Source organism: Caretta caretta, chromosome 11 (assembly GCF_965140235.1).
Source record: "Caretta caretta isolate rCarCar2 chromosome 11, rCarCar1.hap1, whole genome shotgun sequence".
NCBI classification, from domain to species: Eukaryota; Metazoa; Chordata; order Testudines; family Cheloniidae; genus Caretta; species Caretta caretta.
In genome coordinates this window covers 7,366,867-7,381,391 of record NC_134216.1, presented here as the reverse complement: position 1 = coordinate 7,381,391, position 14,525 = coordinate 7,366,867, and positions in this window count along the sequence as shown.

The following is a 14,525-nucleotide window of genomic DNA, read 5'->3' as shown; positions in this document are numbered from 1 at the left end:
AAGCACTGACCTAAGTAAAATACACTGGTCACCATGATGGGTGTCTTGAAAATGTTTTTCAGGGTTTTCAAAAGGATCTGGATTAATAGTTCTGGAAAATTAATAATCTACATAGCAGACACATCACAGGCAAGAAGCAATGCGAGCTTTCCTCGTCCACAGGGTGAGGCCATCTCTGGGGGTGGGGGGCTTTTCTGCTAGAACTGCTCAAACCAGTGCCAATGGTATGTGTGGTAGGTTTGGGATCTGAGATATCATCAATTTGTATCAAACAGGCTTCCAGACACCAGTTAGCCAGGGTGGGGGATTGATTATTCTACCAGGCTGTATCTTCGTGGGAGAGCTAAGGTTTCAAAGACTTCTGCTGGGTTGATGGTGGAGAGTTCCCCACACACAAAGCACTGTGCTCAGTTGGGTGAGGGCTTTGTGCTATCTCCCCCTGGACATACGCTAAATCACCTGTGGATACGGAGAAAGGAAAGCGTGGAGACCCCAGCCCTAGACAAAGATAAATGTGTGTGTGTGTGTGTGTGTGTGTGTGTGTGGAAGGGTTGGGGGGGAGTCCAGCTCTTATGTGGCATGTAGCATACTGATGCCACTCAAGGGGGAGTGGGGCCATGTGGGGGTCATGTGACGGTATGGCCTGGTCCCCAGATTGCCTTCATTGAGTCCAAAAGGCATGAGTATCCCCCCTTATCTGACACAACTGTGACTTTATTTCTGTGCAGAGAAAAAGCACAAGCACCTAATAATTATTTTTCCATCTCTCCCATGTGTCTATTGGATTTTACTGGCAATAATTTAGCTCCAGCTTTAAGAGTCTAAGGCACTGGTTTTCCTGGTCTCCTCAGGGTGAAGAACATCTCAGGGCTTCTTTGCCCAGTGTTTAGTCCGGTGAATCTTTGAAATGTATTCTTCTGATATTGATTCATGCTGTGAGGAAAGGAGCTGGGGAATCAGGTGGTGAAGTGTCCATGCTGGTTTCAACTCCACTGGTGATTTCTACTCTGCAAATTGATCTGCTCCTGCAATCTCCGATATGCCAGTGGATAGACAATTGACTGTGACTGCACCTGGAGGGAGGTGTCAGCCTTTCCTTCTTCTGGAAAAAAACCCAGAGTTGTCTTTTTTAAACATATTTTAGTCCCATATTTCCTGCACATCTGGGCAATGCTTTAGGGGTTTGCCATACATGTAACATGTGAGAATATCTATGTGATTAGTTTTCCAATGATACCTTACACAACACCTGTTAGATACAGATTATGACAACAGTGTGTTAGATGTTGTAAGTATGGCCAACCTGATAAGAGCTGCTGACAAAGAGTAGTGAATGACCAATGGTCCTCTGTGTCACAAAAAAGTTTGAAGGACTGTCACTTACGAGAGCCCTTGTTGGAGTTGGGAGAGGGAAGGGTGATCTCTGATAAGCTGATATGCATGCATGTAGGTTCTTTTATTGGCTTTATATGTTTTCTCTGCGGTGCTTTCACTTTAAGAATAAATGTGCTTGCTCAGAAAGAGCTCTGTGGTAACTTACAATGGTGGGCAATTATGCTTTTTATAGCCTCTGAGGAGAAAGCCAAGCAGGCCTGCTTAGGCAATCAGACTTGCTGGCATTAACACAACGTAGAAAGGGGACTGTGCATCTTTGAAATACCCTGGTCATGAGGAAGAGAGATGCCTGTCTCTACCCAAGAGAAGTGATGGCTCAGGCGCCTGCAGCCCAGAATGGGTGTCCTTGCTGGACCATGGATGGGGAAATATGACAGACCCCAATCTCCGTGACAGCTGGGCTGGCACCTTTCCTAAGTGCTAACCCTATTTAAAGGACATTGTAATTGAGGGGAAATGGAGAAGGCAAGATATACATTACATCACAAAGCCATAGACTAACATGCAGCGTGCACATGCAAGCACATGACAATGTGCATATGCTAGAAATAGCACAAATACTTTAGGAATTCATAGCTACAAGAAAGTATAGCTACATCTATTTCCGATGCTTGATTTCAAACAAGTGTCAGATTATCTATTAGCAACTGAAAGCCTTCAAGAGCAGCAGACACCTAAGGTTTCGTGCTACAGCCAATTTGCTTCATGCATTCTTGAGTCAGGTTACAATATTCCATTCTTTTTTATATGTCTTATTTTCACATCTTGTTCTGTGATGTGATCACTTTCATTTTCTTCCAGCACAAGCAATTGCACTCCAGTGTTCATAAATGTGTACTGGATTCTTCCTACAAAACACATTGTGTTGCAAACCCTTCAAGCAAGATTTTCAAGGCCAAAGTTGCATCTAATTTTTGTACCTATAAATTTGCATTATTATAGGCACAGCCAACTGCAGGAGCAAAAGATAGAAGTAGATGTCTTGCACCTGAAAATTTGATAATTAATGTCCTTTGATCTTCTCTGTTCTGCACTACATATCTCTATTGTGTATTTTATTCATTATTAATGTGATGATATGCAATCATAAGGCACTCACTGAGTTGGTGTGCACATGCATTTCATTTGAACTTCTAATTTTCCCAGTAGGAGAAGCAGACAAACCAGATTTTGCATGTGCTCTACGAATGGGCCTCTGCAGATCTGTTCACTCACCACCAGAACACACCCTGGGCTTAGGACAGTCCTTATTCTCTAGAACAGTCCTTATTGTCTAGCACCCCCTTGTGTTTTGGTTCTGTAATGGTTTGTCACTTCTGTGGACCTCTTGGCAGGCCAGGTCTCAGTCCATTCCCCTTTTAGGGTTAACAGAAAACAAATCTCAACTCAAGATAGCTATCTTGGTATTGAAGCCTATAATATTAAAACACTACTCCTTCCTAGATATCCAGGTTCAATGTTGTCAAGGTTAGGCTGATACATTCCTTCCAAGCCCTGGATTCACCCAGAACTAGCTGCATTAGAAGTAGCCAGTGCTTTTTATCTGGCCTTCTGAGTCCTGATTGGCCTCTGCCTAGTCCCAGCCCTTCCAGCCACTGGAGGACTAAATCTCACTGGTTCCACCAGCAGTTGACGCTGTGAGGGCTTTCAAGGCAACTTGTTGAATTTCAGACTTACTGCTTTTCTTTTCTTTTCTTTTCTTTTCTTTCTTTAAAGGGCAGCTTCCTGGGGCGGGGGCACTAAGGCAGTGGGGGTCTCTGGCAGGGAACAACAATGTGTGGCACATCCTGTTACAGATGCTCACTGTCATTAGTGGAAATTCCATGCTTTTCCAGTGCAATAGATAAGAACATGGATGGTGGACTGTAGAGAACTTTGTTTTTAATGTAGGCTGTTACATTTCCCCTTTGTTCACCATGGCTATACAAATTTCCTGCAGTCTTGATAAAGACACAATGATGATCACTAAACCAGATTGTTATTATAGATGGGCCCAAATAAAAATGGTGGATCCTAAATCCAGTTCTCCAGAATTTGAGGCAGGTAGGTTTGGATTCCAAATACGGATAAACCTCAGATTTTGACAGATGTTATCTCTTTCTGCAACAGGCCAAACTGGATTTCTGGAGTCCTGAACTTTGTGGGAGGGAAGTGTGCTTGAAGTCTAAATCTGCATCCAGTTTGGAATGTTGTGTTTCAGGCCCATCTAAACCCGTTATGCCACAGTACAGATTTGTTCTCTGTGTTATTCCAAGTCTGGCAACACTCCAAGAGATGCAACCTAAGACAAGAGGGCAGACATCTGTATTGTGGTGACAGTGGAAGGACATATGACGCTACTTCAAATGTCACTTTTGTTCTGGTTTTATTTTTTTTTTTCTTTCATTTCATTTCACCTTATTTGGTTATGAAAGCTTGTGGGGGGGAATACTCAAACAAATGGGCCTCTTTATGTGTCGCTGAATAACACAAAGCAGGACTATTTTCCCTCAGGTAATCACTGTCTTTTCATAGAGACAAAGGAAGATCATTTGTTATCAGAGATAACTGGCTCTGTGGATGAGGGGAAAGTGGTGGACGTGTTGTTCCTTGACTTTAGCAAAGCTTTTGACATGGTCTCCCACAGTATTCTTGCCAGCAAGTTAAAGAAGTATGGGCTGGATGAATGGACTATAAGGTAGATAGAAAGTTGGCTAGATTGTCGGGCTCAATGGGTAGTGATCAATGGCTCCATGTCTAGTTGGCAGCCGGTATCAAGTGGAGTGCCCCAAGGGTCGGTCCTCAGGCCGGTTTTGTTCAATATCTTCATAAATGATCTTGAGGATGGTATGGATTGCACCCTCAGCAAGTTTACAGATGACACTAAACTGGGAGGAGAGGTAGATAAGCTGGAGGGTAGGGATAGAATACAGAGGGCCCTAGACAAATTAGAGGATTGGGCCAAAAGAAATCTGATGAGGTTCAACAAGAACAAGTGCAGAGACCTGCACTTAGGATGGAAGAATCCCATGCACCGCTACAGACTAAGGACCAAATGGCTCGGCAGCAGTTCTGCAGAAAAGGACCTAGGGGTACAGTGGACAAGAAGCTGGATATGAGTCAACAGTGTGCCCTTGTTGCCAAGAAGTCCAATGGCATTTAGCGATGTAAAACTAGGGGCATTGCCAGCAGATCGAGGGACGTGATCGTTCCCCTCTATTCGACATTGGTGAGGCCTCATCTGGAGTACTGTGTCCAGTTTTGGGCCCACACTACAAGAAGGATGTGGAAAAATTGGAAAGAGTCCAGCGGAGGGCAAGAAAAATGATTAGGGGACTGGAACACATGACTTATGAGGAGAGGCTGAGGGAACTGGGATTGTTTAGTCTGCGGAAGAGAAGAATGAGGGGGGATTTGATAGCTGCTTTCAACTACCTGAAAGGGGGCTCCAAAGAGGATGGATCTAGACTGTTCTCAGTGTGAGCTGATGACAGAACAAGGAGTAATGGTCTCAAGTTGCAGTGGGGGAGGTCAAGGTTGGATATTAGGAAAAACTTTTTCACTAGGAGGGTGGTGAAACACTGGAATGCGTTACCGAGGGAGGTGGTGGAATCTCCTTCCTTAGATATTTTTAAGGTCAGGCTTGACAAAGCCCTGGCTGGGATGATTTAGTTGGGGATCGGTCCTGCTTTGAGCAGAGGGTTGGACTAGATGACCTCCTGAGGTCCCTTCCAACCCTGATATTCTATGATTCTATGATTTGCTATATCTATCTTTGAATATTTGTGTGCCAATTCACATTGGCTGAAAGTTAACCCCTTCGTTAAGCAGAAACAAACTTGTTCTGGGAGGCTGTTAAGAAATGAGTTTATTAAAATGGCCATGTTTTAATTATAGTGTTATTATTTCTAACCATCATGATACATTTATGCTTCTGCTTTGTAATCTCATTGCCCTTTTCTGTTTCCTTCCTCTGCTATCCCCTCCCTACTCTTAAAAGTTTGCTTGTGCTTGATTCATCAATTTGTGGCCAGTTTCAAACCTGGCTACTCCTGACTAGCTCAACTGGGGCTTGGTCAAGGCCCACTGTAGTAAATGGGAAGAGTGCAATTAACTTCACTGCATTGGTGCAGCCACACAGATTGCAGAATCTGGGCTATTTCAGAGTGTAGATAGGACCTAAATTAGCTCTTTGGGCACAAAAATCTTGCCATCTTACCTGTAATGAGCCATGCACAGTAATAAATCTTGTTAAAGCTGTATATAAAGAGCTGCAAATAGCTTCTGGTGTGCAATGCTCAACGCCAAATTTTACTAGTCATACAAAACCTGGGAACAATATTCTTGTGTGCCATCTACTGGCATGTGATCTATTCACTGTCCATCTACATATATAGAGGATTCTTGTAACATTTCTCTTCTATTGTGGCCATTGAATATGTGATTGAATAACTGCAAGTGAAACCACATGAGAGATTAGTTGAGTCACTGGAGTAAGTGAGTGGCATATCCTGTAATTAACCCTCCCAGTTTCATTCCGTGTAGAGTCTTTTTTTCTCACCATGACAAATTGTTTTGTATTTAAAGTTTTGTCTTAACTGAGATCAGTCATAAAAAGCCCATGTCAAATTTCAGCGTTGACTGACTTCTGATCAGCTACCCTTATGGAGAAAGTGAACATGCCGTTGTGCTTTCTGTTGATCTCTTTCCTCTTTGATTCATCATCCCACCATAGCTACCATATCCAAGACCCTTTCTTTCCAAGGATAATTGTTTTACTCAGCAAGAAGAGGTTGGATGTGTCCTACACGGCTGGAAATATTTGAATGTATCTATTACCTAGAACTAGAACTCAAAGCCTATGTCAGTGGATTGGATCCTCTTTCCTCATTACCCACCAACGATTCTGTGGTACTTAGAAATGTCACAGCCGATTTCAACTGTCCTTTAAAACTAAAGCGAGTTTCTCTCCATGTTCTTCCCACAGACATCCTTGACAATGGAGACCAACATTAGCTGATATACATCACATAGGATGATAGAATGGCACTGATTTCCCCCCATTAATTAATCTCCCTTGGGGTCTGTGTAAGCCATGGTTTGCTGCAGCCCCATTGAAAGATAGTGGGAGCAGTGCCACAAAGTTTGTGCTGATAGTATTTTAGTCACCATATGCTCCCTCCCATCTCATTCCCATCAGATGGGCTGGATCTCCTGCTGAGGAGCTAGCGTGACTCCTGGCCACAAGGAGAGGTGCAAAGCATTAGTATGCAGTGGATCTAATTGAGTTAGTTGGGGATTGGTCCTGCTTTGAGCAGGGGGTTGGACTAGATGACCTCCTGAGGTCCCTTCCAACCCTGATATTCTATGAGTGTACTAAGCACAGCAAATGTTACCCTGTTGCTAGAATTCCAAGACAAATGGATTTTGTTTATGACCACCATCAGTGTTTTTCTTTGGAATGAGAAGCTGGAAATGGCGAGGAGAGGCAGAGTAAACACCCTGATCCTAGGGACCATTGTTCACATTTGAGCCTATTTGTCATGGCTCATTGTATCATGAGAAAGTTGCCAAACTGTTTGGACCTCTTCTGGGGCAATGCAAAGGACATCAAGGTCTATGACTCTCCATTACTAGCTGTGGATAAACTGGATAGACAATTGCTTGACCACACTTTGGTTTGGAATGAAATATATTCAAGAGATCAAATAGCCAATATCACTCAGGTTTATTGCTAAAAGCCAATAATATAGTACAGGAAGATCCTCTATATGATACCACTGTCTGCGAAGCCGCCTTGTGCAGTGTTCTTAAATTCACCTTCCACAGAAGATGTGCTCCCAAAGTTACATATTTCATTTTGGAGTATTTATAGGAGGATTTTATAAGTTATAGAACAATTTACACATCACTAAAATCCATCCCACCAGTTTGTCCCAGTTCCTTAACTTGTGGCTCTGTTCCTGTCCTTAGGTTTTGGATATTAGAATTCCAGGTACAATCTATGAAAGTACCTCCCCAGCTTGTACTGGCGTAGAACATTAATGTATTTTGCCTCTGACAAGTTTATTTTCTAATGGCAAAGCTGACTTCAGCTTTCCCAAGTGTTACGGGATTTCAACAAGTGTATAGGATTATAAAAAGACATAGGCCAATTCAGGCCATGTAACTGCTAGAAATATACATACAATATATTGTTATATTTGCATTATAATATATGCATTAAATACACAATATCAATACATATTGGATAATGTGATCCATGTGTATTAACCCAGCATATATTGGACAACACAAAATTAATAAAGTTTACAAGTAGCATTAACTGGCAAGTGTATGTGATTTGATATAATTCCTTTGGTACCAGCAGGCATGCTTCAGACAAGAGAAGCATCTAAGCAATCCTTGTGCTTACATTGAAATAAACGGCTGTTTGTGGTTTGGCTGTTTGATTCTCCTTGCATTCCATATATGGGATGATCTTGTTAAGCACCTATGGAAATTGGAAAGGGACTGTATACTTGTTATGAAGATATTCTTTCTGAAAGTCTGGAAAGTACACTAACGTGGCTTTCCTTTGCTTATTAAACGTAGAGGAAACAAACAAATACAAATCTACTGCATTTCTAAAGGCTTATCAAGTAGGTTCCCTCTTTATTTTGAGAAGCAGAAAACAAACAGAAATGGTGTTCAGGCTTGGGCAGCATTCCTAGTAATTAACAGCCCAGAGGTATTGACTTCTCAGCATGGAACGTTTCTCTGATCATGGGAACAAGGCAAAAGAAAAAAAGAAAATGAAACAGATGTAAGGAGCAAAGGGAAACCTAAAATTAAGACCATAAAAAGTGCATGAGAGAGTAAACCACAAGCAATTAGAAAAGGAGTACTTGTGGCACCTTAGAGACTAACCAATTTATTTGAGCATAAGCTTTCGTGAGCTAGCTGTAGGGGGGGAATTAGCTCTCTACCCCACAGGGGCTATATGAAGATAAATTCCATATTACAGCAAGGAGGGCTATATATGTGCATAGATAGTCAGATGCCCTTGTTTTCAAGTTCAAAGACAGACAAGAGATGTGCCTCTGAAATGATGTAGATCAACCACTGACAAGACAAAAGATATACTTGAAGATTTGTCACCATAAAGCTTTAAAAGCCCATCGTTACACTTTACAACATAGTTGTTTATTTGTATTTGCTGACAATGATTTGATTTTTAACATTTATTTATTCTGCGTCTGTTTAGGCAGCAGTGTTCTTGCTTTTTTATTTATTTAACATGTCTTTGTCAGTAAATATTACTGCCCTCAGTAAAACTGGAAAATAAGTGTCATTTTCCTCAGGAATTTGACCTAGACAATCAATACTTGTTTCTTTTCTGTGTCTTGAAAAACAGAGTGTTTGTCATCATAATATGCACAATTTAATTTGTTGGATCAATAAATACTATTTCTATTTTCAGTTTTTTTGTCAATATGTTGTCGGGAAGATTGAAACTGACATAGCAATAAACGAGCTTGTAAATGGAAAATCTGGATTCCCATCTGTTTTTGGAAAGTAGCCATGTTTTTTGTTAAATAACTCCAATCAGGTCTTAAGCACAGGTATGCACAGCAGTATCTGTGCATTGCACAGAGAGAGAGCTTGTTTTTCCGGGTACTGGTTTGAAAATAAAATGGAGGACAGTTAGCCATCAAAGTTTTTAAGCAGCCAGGTTTAATGGGGAGTTTTAAACCATTTTTAAAGACTCCATCGGCTTTAGATCTGACCAGCCTTCCTAAAACTTTATTATTATTTTGTATTGCAGTCATGTCTAGACGCCCCAATCAGAAATCAGGGCTTTGTTATGCTAGGAAATGAATAAGTGAATGATGAAGAGAACTTACACTCTAACGTCTTGGTCTTGCTTATAATCTACCCACAGGGAGCCCTGCTCTTCACAGGGGCAGCAGCCCATGTCCGTGGATCACAATGCAGGATCAGGACAGTAGTGCAACTTAAAATAACCAGGTTGTCCTTTTCAGTTAGTCTCAAAGTACTAGTAAAGCAAAGAATGACCTTTTCATGAAAGTCTCCCCATAAATCCACCTGTCTGATTGAACTTGTTTAGACAGTTGCCCTATAGATCTTGGCTGCAGTGGACAGTTTCTCCGATTTTATCCTTAGGCCTTGTCTACACTTGAAGAGCTACATTGGTGCAGATGCAGCACTTCAGTGGAGACTCTTCCTACACTGACGGAATAGGTTCTCCCATTGGTGCAGGGAATCCACCTCCCAAAGAGGCAGCACCCTGGTTGATGGAAGAATTCTTTCACTGATCTAGTGCTGTCTACATCAGGGGTTAGGTCAGCTTAACTACACTGCTCAGAGGAGTGGATTTTTCATACCTCTAGGCAACTTAGCTGGGTCAATCTAACCTTTAGTGTAGACCAGGCCTTAGACACATGATTTCTGGGGAGCAGGTGAAAACAATAAGTGAAATCCTGGCTCCACTGAGCCAGTGTGAGGTAAATTACTGACTGTAATCAAACCAAGATTTCATCCAAAACATATGGTTGAGTCCAAGCCATAATGCAAGCACACTGTTATGCAAAACTGCCCACACAGCTCCAGCACTGAACCTCAGATGCAAAGAGCAGAACCTGTGTTAGACCCGTGGGCCTCTCTATCAGAGACAGACCGTCATATCAGACTCTGTGGCAACTTTACAACATAGCAATTGAAGATTAAGGGGATGCCACCAAACTTATTCCCACATTGGGCCTGATCTACTACTCGACCCCAGGTCTCCACAGCACATTGAATGTTTTTGAAAGGGACCGCTCAGAGCAACGAGACTGATTGGATAGGATAGAAATTTTCCAATATTAAATTTTTAAATGATATTTCCATTGAAATTTTGAAAACAAAATGAACAAGAAAAATATGCTGATGACCTTTTATGATTTCCCATCCCCTCCATTTTTCACCATGGAGCTGTTTAAAACTTTTTTGAATTTCAATGGAAATTTTCATTGGAAATTCCAACTTGGGATGGGGAAAAAATGGGAAAAATCTCTGATTTTCTTTGCAAAATTTTTTTCCACATTTTTTGACAAGCTCTAAAAAATGAGCACAATTACTCATTATTTGGAAGAGGATGGAAAATTTTGAATTTGCTCAGTCGGTGGCATGAAGGATTTGAGAACACTGAATCTGTAATAAAGTAGTCCCGGAGGGTTAACTGGGTTACCCAGAGTATAATGCAATGGAGCTATGCACCATCCCTTCCTTACTTCCATTTTAGTCAGGGGGAGTTATTTTCCCTGCCACACTCTATTATGATCATGCCGTTAATTAAAGCAGCAAATTCCCAGCCTGGAATCCTGTAAGCAGACTTATTCTTGTTGCACTGAGCGGTCCCTTTCGAAAAGACTCAATGTGCTGTGGAGACCTGGGGTCGAGTAGTAGATCAGGCCCAATGTGGGAATAAGTTTGGTGGCATCCCCTTAATCTTCAATTGCTATGTTGTAAAGTTGCCACAGAGTCTGATATGACGGTCTCTCTCTGATAGAGAGGCCCACGGGTCTAACACGGGTTTTGCTCTTTGCATCTGAGGTTTAGTGCCGGAGCTGTGTGGGGAGTTTGGCATAACAGTGTGCTTGCACTATGGCTGACTCAGGCCAGTGCGACTGATTACACACACACACACTCACCCCACCAGCTAAAAACCACCAACCCCACAGCCTATTTGATTCCTGGGAATAATGGGTGGAGCCCACGAGGCCAGAAGTCCCATCCCCTCAAACCAGGGAAGTGACCCCACCAAACTTACAGCACAGCTTCTGGAGACAGCAATGCTTCTGGAGACTTTATGGCAGTACATGGGGTGGTCATTCGAGTGAATACACTTCGGGAAAGGGATGAGGAAATGACATAAAAGTATACCATACAGTTTTAAGGTCTTTATATACTGTATATTACCTTACTATGTAATATATGAGTGTTACTGTGTAACTGAGTGTTCAGTTTCTCTCATAGCAAGTTTTATAGCATACTTCCTTTAATGAAAAAGGTTTCTGTACACCTATTTGGGTATGATTGTTGTATTATGACAGCACCTAACAGGGGCCCATTGTGCTAGCTGCTATACATATGTATAATACATACCTATATTAAGAGAGAGCCTACAACCCAAAGAGCTTACAGTCTAAGTAGGCAAGATAGATGAAGAGTGGAGAGAGGACATATTATTAGCCCCATTTTACAGATGGGGAACTGTACCACATAGAGATGACCTGGCTTGGGTCCTCTATCCAATCCCCTGCTCGAAGCAGGACCAACACCAACTAAATCATCCCAAATCAGGTACTTAAGAATGCACTTAACATTAAACAAATGAGTAGTCTCATATGGGACCTTAACCACAAAATTATTTAATCACGGTTCCTCAGCTATATCCTTTGGTTTAAAAAATTGGAATTTTTTTTTTTTTTTGCAATAGAGGGAAAAGAGTAAATCACCAAATCAGCACTCTGGAGCACCATAGCACTTTCAAATGCTATGTTCTGTGTAGCAGGAGTAGTTATTTATGCAAACAATATAGGCTGCATGTGTCGTCGTATAGCCTCTGGGAAGCACGAGGTTGCTATTAAACCGGATCTACTCTACCTTAGATTATAAAAATTCAGGGGAAAATAATTTACTTTTCAAAATTAGGGGTTGGGGTTTCATGTAGCCTGGGCAGTGGGAATCGAAAAATCAGTTTCACTTTTATACGGATCATTTTCATTTTCTGGCTCTAATGCACCTGCACAGTGTTCCAATGTTTGGCGTCCCGACACTGAAGGGATATTCTCTCTTCCCCCCCTCCAACCCTCGCCAAAAAAAATCTCACAACAACAAAAACCAACCCTGTTTAATATATATATTTCTATTAAGAACACATTTTGTACAAACGTGGCAGTATAATTTTAATCTATTAAGGACACTACCCCTCACTCTCAGGCATGCATGGAAAAGTATGTTAGAAAGGTTTCAGAGTAGCAGCCGTGTTAGTCTGAATCAGCAAAAAGAACAGGAGGACTTGTGGCACTAACCCAGGAGCCTATCCTTGCAACAAAGCCTGATGCCAACTCTGTCCACATATCTATTCAGGGGACACCATCATAGGACCTAATCACATGAGCCACGCCATCAGGGGCTCATTCATCTGCACATCTACCAATGTGATATATGCCATCATGTGCCAGCAATGCCCCTCTGCCATGTACATTGGCCAAACCGGGCAGTCTCTACGCAAAAGAATAAACAGACACAATCTGACATCAGGAATCATAACATTCAAAAACCAGCTGGAGAACACTTAGACCTCTCTAATCACTCAGTGACAGACTTAAAGGTGGCAATTTTTCAACAGAAAAGCTTCAAAAACAGACTCCAACGAGAAGCTGCTGAACTTGAATTAATATGCAAACTAAATACCATTAACTCAGGTTTGAACAGAGACTGGAAATGGCTCGGTTATTACACTGATTGAATCTATTTCCCCATGTTAAATATCCTCACACCTTCGTGTCAACTGTCCGAAATGGGCCATCTTGATGATCACTTCAAAAGTTTTTTTTCCCCCTGCTGATAATAGCTTCTCTTAATTAATTAGCCTCTTACAGTTGGTATGGCTACTTCCACCTTTTCATGTTCTCTGTATGTATAAATATCTTCTTACTATCTGTTCCATTCTATGCACCTGATGAAGTGGGCTGTAGCCCACGAAAGCTTATGCTCAAATAAATTGGTTAGTCTCTAAGGTGCCACAAGTCCTCCTTTTATACATTAGAAAGAGCCTATATTAAACCTTTATACCTTTCCTCTATTTTATTCCCTGTCTTTGCTAAGTACTGTGGCCCTTGCTTTTCTCTCTTGTACTTAGCCTAGCCTTCCTGTCTGACTTGTTCAGTGCCTGACATATGGTATTACGATCATTGTATTATCAGAGACACGGGTGTTTTGCCTGGCAGCGAGTGAGCTAGATCAGCAAGATACAGACATTACTTAGAGTTCCCCCATCGAGAGACTAGACTTGTGTGCCCTGAGCTAGGTCTCTTGTTGTCTGTAGGCAGAAGTATTACCATATGAACCAAAAAGTATCCTCCTTCTAGGCCCATGGAACAGCTGTTATTGCTGAAGAAATTAGAGGCATCAACGTGGTAAGAACTGGACTTTAAGAAAATAATTCAGCTTGGTGGAATTGTGATTTCAATTAGCTGAGCTTCCTGTTTGATCCTTCCATCTCCTCTTCACCCTATGCCATTTAGCTAATCTATGGGTTTACATAATGTACCATTGTGGTGTCTGAGTGCAAACGGGATTTATATAAGTACACAAACAGGCAGAAAGGCCATGTACTCCAGCCCCCTATTAATAAATGCACTGATTAAATGCGTGATTTAATTTTTAAGGTTAGTGCATAGAGACGGGTTTTCTGTCTCTCTCTGACAGTAGTGACATCCATTGTCACTCTGATGTCCAATGGAAGGGAGTTCCCGTGTGCTGGGCCAGCTGCTGAGTAGGTATTTTCATACTCTATTGTTCCTGTTGTGAGTGGTGATTGTCCTAGAGAGAGGGGCGGTCCAGGAGATAGGCAGAGCCCAGTCAATGGAAAAACTTGAACATCACAGTCAGGGTCTAAATTTAGCCCTTCATGTGAATATGGAGTCAGTGCAGCATATGAAGCTCCAGAGTGAGATGCTCTCCTTGAATAGTCTTGCTTAGAAGATGGGCCTCTGTACCTGGAGATGAAATTGCCTTGGAGACTTCCAGAGGGTCCAACACACAATGTACTGCAGCAACTGAGCCTGGAGATAGTGATTGTGTGGATCTCCTTCAACAGGACAGTAACGTGGGGAGTCTTTAGCCATCCAAAGACTTTATGGAAGGTGTTTGGGGATCCAGGAGCAGCAAGGAATTCACAGAGATGATTTAAGAGGATTAGAGGATTATCAGGGTTATTCATCCCTTCCTGTCATCTTCTCTCTTAATCCCCGACTTTAGTGTATTTGCATACCACAGTTTTGAGGTGAAAATATGGTCCTCCAAAGAGGAACATATGAGTTTATCACCTTCATTTCTGACTGCATAAAATAACCATCACCACCCACCCATGTCATAAT